The following is a 3,533-nucleotide window of genomic DNA, read 5'->3' as shown; positions in this document are numbered from 1 at the left end:
CAGTGTTTTGAATGTGCATCTGATAGATTGGCTATCTCTTAGTCACTCAAAAGGATAAGTCCTGGGGGACTGATCTGTTCTTCTGTTGGAGACATGTCTCTCTCTCTCTCCCTTTTTTTTTTCCGGTCTGGTTGCTCCTGTTACGGTGAGGGGCGGAGCCTTAGGTGTTCACTGGGGCTGGGCACCCCAGTCGCTAGATTGTGACGTTGTATGTGGGGGCAGGGGTGAACAATGGCGATAGCTCCGTTCTCCTGGGATCTCAGCCCCTTCTCCGGGATCCTGGGTTGCGCGCTCTGCCCTGGTCCACAATCGCCGCCTCACTGGGTCCACCAGCCGCCGCTTGCGTACTCAGGGTCCACCGCTGCGACCCGGAAGGCTTACTCACTCCCAGTTGCCTTTTGTGCCCAGTTCTCCCCGATCTCTGCGCTCCGTGACCCGCGCCCGCTCCTCCTCTCTGCCCCTCTTACCGGTCTGGATGAACGGGTCTACTTCAACTTCTTGGCTGTCCAACTTCCATTCAGATAAATTCTCTATCAGTTCTGGGTGTTATTCTGGCTCTAAATTGTTGTTGCTCTAATCTTGGTTGTGTGTGGATGTACAGTGCGTCCACCTATGCCTCCATCTTTCTGGAAATCCTAAAACCTCTAATATTTTCAAGCAAACAAATTTTCTGCAACTATCAAACCAGTGCTACTTTTTCCCAGCTGCCTACAGAGTATTTCATAGTTTTAGGATTGCCTTAGATTCATTTGCATTAGATCCATTTCCTCAGATTCATTAGGAAAATGAAAATCTTCAAACTCCTAGGAGCTCTCCAAAAATGTTGAAATATGGCGGAAAACTTCAAGGCGACATCATTCATTGTCCTCTATGGGGACAGAATCATTACACATAAAGTAAAATGTTTATTTCACCCGCAACTGCATGGTCCCAAGAGCAGATGATCCTTTGACACTGGCATGGGCTGGGTTCTCTGGAAGGCAGACTGGGACCTGGAGTTTGTCCTGCAGGGTGTTGAGCAGAGGGTGTGCTTGGGATCCACTCCTGCGGAAGGGACAGGGAGGAAGCAGGACTGGGCCAAGGCAGAAGTGGCACAGTCCCCTCAAAGCCTGTTCTGACCCCACAGGGAACCCTGGGGCTAAATTGGTCCAATTGACTTGTCCTATTTTAGACTGAAATGGCCAGATCCTCTGTGCTGCTGCTTCTGTCCTTCAATAGATGTGGCCCACATCAGGATGGGTCATTTCCAACAAGAGGGTCATCTCTGCACAGAGGCCAACCCAGAGGGGCTGACAGCTAACAGCTGTTCGATGACAACACTCCTGACAGCTGGGACAAGTCCTCTCCTGAAGGAGGATCCAGACAGCACATCAATGTTCACCACAGACATTTCACAGAGAAAGGAAAGGACACTGCACATGGAGAGGGGCAGGCAGGGAATCCAGAAAAATCTACAAATTATGTGTGGTGACCCGCTTCCTGTGGTCAGTAATCATGGAGCCACAGGGCTGTGCCCAGCTGTTCCACCTGGGAAAACAGCACCAGGCCCCCAGGTAGGAAGCACCAGGACTCTCCAGGATCTGGCTAAATCAAATGATCAAATAATGCACGTGTAGGTCTGGTTTATCAAAAGCACTAAAAAATGTTAGGTATTGTAGTGGGTTGAATTGGTAGCACCCCCAAAAGGTATGTCTACAGCCTAGAACTTGTGCATGTGACCTTATTTGGAAAAAGGAGCTAAGTAGAGGTAATTAAGTTATGGATCTTGAGATGAGATCATCCCGGATTATGAGATGGGTCCTAAACCAATGGCAAGTATTCTTATCGGAGGCAGAAGAGAAGTAATAGACACAGGAGAGATGGAGACAGAGATTGGAGTGCCACAGCCCTAAGCCCAGGAATGCCAAAAGGAACCAGGAACCTCCTGACACTTCCAGATCAAAGGACGGATTCTCTCCAGGAGCTCCAGAGGAATGTCGCCCTACAGACACCTTGATTTGTGACCTCTGGCTTCCAGGGCTGTGAGAGAACAACTCCTTGTTGTTTTACACCACCCAGATGGTGCCAGATGGTTTGTGGTCATCTGTTCTGGCAGCTGTAGGAAGCTAAGGTAGCATATTACACATCAGGCAAGCACATGCCAGGCACTTGATATGTGTTACCTCATTCAGTGCATACATCATCCCTGGGAGGCAGATACCATTGTTATTTCTATTTTACAGCTGAGGAAACAGGCCCATTACGGTCAGTTTACTTGTTCAAGGTCATATGTCTAGCCAGTGTGTAGCCAGAATTTAATCACATACACTGCACTGTCCCTGAAAACTTCCTCTTTACAAAGGCCTGTCTCTCCTTTCAAAGACTGCCTATCCCACAAGCAGGCAGAGTTGTCCTCTGTCTCTGTGGGCACCCACACGAGGCTTGCCTCTCTCAGAGCCTGGCCCGTCCCTTTGCTGTTTGCCACTCTGTTCTACATCCTGCTCCTTTTTGGAGCCCTGGACCAGGGGTCCTACCTTTTGATGCAACCACTCTTGGTCTGCAAATCTCCAAATTCTTACTTCTAACTTTCTGGGCGAAAGAAAGGAAGATGAAACACTGATGCCCCTTGCAGGAGCCTATATCACACTGTTTACTTTCTTCTCTCACCGCCAGGTGAGGCATTAGAGGGAACAGCTCGTCTGTGGGAGGAAATAAAGAGATCGGTGCTTATGACGCACCCTGGCACATATCACTGATGCAAGGCCAGACACGGAAGCTTTCTTCACCACCCACTTTCTCCTCAGTTTGCTCGCTCTCCTTTCTTGTCATCCTCATGCCGTGCCATGCATCGGGAGGTTCAGCAAACATTTCCTGCACACCTCCTATGTGCCAAGCATTGTGCTCAGGCCTTGAAATCCAGGAGTAAACAAGACAAATTCCCTCTCTGAGACAGGAGACTGACCCATGAAAAGACCATTTCGATAAAATACATTGCTGAGATAGATCAAGGCCTGCAAACACAAGAAGTCCAGGGGCCAGGGAGGTCACCTCAGTGCACGTCAAGAGAGCTGACATCAGGGAGAGAGTGCAGAGGGATGGGACCCACGGTGAACCAAAGGGCGTTGCTGGCACCAGCTTGAGGCAAAGCTGCTATGGTGGGACAGAGGTGCAGCATCACCCCTCCTGCCTATTTTTCAAAAGAAACCCACTGTCCAGATTTCCATGTAGTAGTTCTTGATTTTCAAATACTGGCAATAAATTAAAACAATGTATTTAAATCTTTGTGGAAAGAGAACAAAATCCAAATTCAATTCTTCAGCTGGAGTTTGCATCATCAAAGCAGAACCAGGGAGGTGGATGGGAAGCCCCCACTCCACCCTCCAGAGGGGTAGCCAGGCTCACAGAACCAGTCCCATTCCAGAGAAGATAAAACGGAGGAAGAGAGAATTGAGGCGACTTTTAACCAATGCACCTGTCTCCAAAAGCCAGGGACAGAATGAGAAGTCATTAGCTCCCCCCCTCATTGGCCAGTCTTAAGGCACCTGGGAAGGCCT

Source organism: Phyllostomus hastatus, unplaced genomic scaffold (assembly GCF_019186645.2).
Source record: "Phyllostomus hastatus isolate PE091 unplaced genomic scaffold, TTU_PhHast_1.1 phas_contig_34, whole genome shotgun sequence".
NCBI lineage: Eukaryota > Metazoa > Chordata > Mammalia > Chiroptera > Phyllostomidae > Phyllostomus > Phyllostomus hastatus.
Note: the sequence above shows the minus strand (reverse complement) of the source record.